Genomic DNA, 725 nt, shown 5'->3' with positions numbered 1-725 from the left:
ACAGAGGAACAGAGATCCAGGTGGTGGGAAGGTCAGGTAGATTACTGGATAAAATAGACTATCTTAAATGGAGGGAAGAACTAATGGAATATAAGGTAACCCACAATGGGATTGGGGTGGGGAGTTTACTTTGGGTATTAGGGAAGGCCAACACAAGAAAGTGGGTGGAGGCAGAGCAAGAGGGGAACACTGAGACAGGTTTACATGGTCTAGTGGGACAGAGGTAAATAGTAATGCATACTCAACCTTAGAACAGGGCTCTGGGATACAGGGATCTAGGTATAGCTTGAAGAGGGTAAATAATAGTAAAATCCTTGACTGCCGTATGATTATTAGTTTCCCTTGCCTATTACTGTAAAACAGATATGTGATGTCCAGTGAAATAGACCTCATGCAAAGCCTTTACAGAGCATAGGACCTTAAGTGGAATCCTGAGTCCCATCCACAACCTTGAGGTGAGACATTCCCACCAGAAAGGACAAGCTGATTGCAACAGCTAGTGACAGAAGGTACATCTTTATGAACCTGACCTATACTCAGAGTGGTACTCTAAGTACCAACAGAGAGGGAAAGAGTCTTCACATCAAGTTTCAATGCTATCCACTCTGTACGCAGGGTAGATAGATCTTAAGACACTGGCTACCTAAAATGAGGGGGCAATAAAGGCATAAAGTGACTGGCTTACAAGGTTTCAAGAGGGAGTTTAACTTAAGAGTATGGGGGGA

The sequence above is a fragment of the Chrysochloris asiatica genome, unplaced genomic scaffold (assembly GCF_000296735.1).
Source record: "Chrysochloris asiatica unplaced genomic scaffold, ChrAsi1.0 scaffold00078, whole genome shotgun sequence".
In the NCBI taxonomy this organism is placed as follows: Eukaryota; Metazoa; Chordata; class Mammalia; order Afrosoricida; family Chrysochloridae; genus Chrysochloris; species Chrysochloris asiatica.
This window is presented reverse-complemented; position numbering follows the sequence as displayed.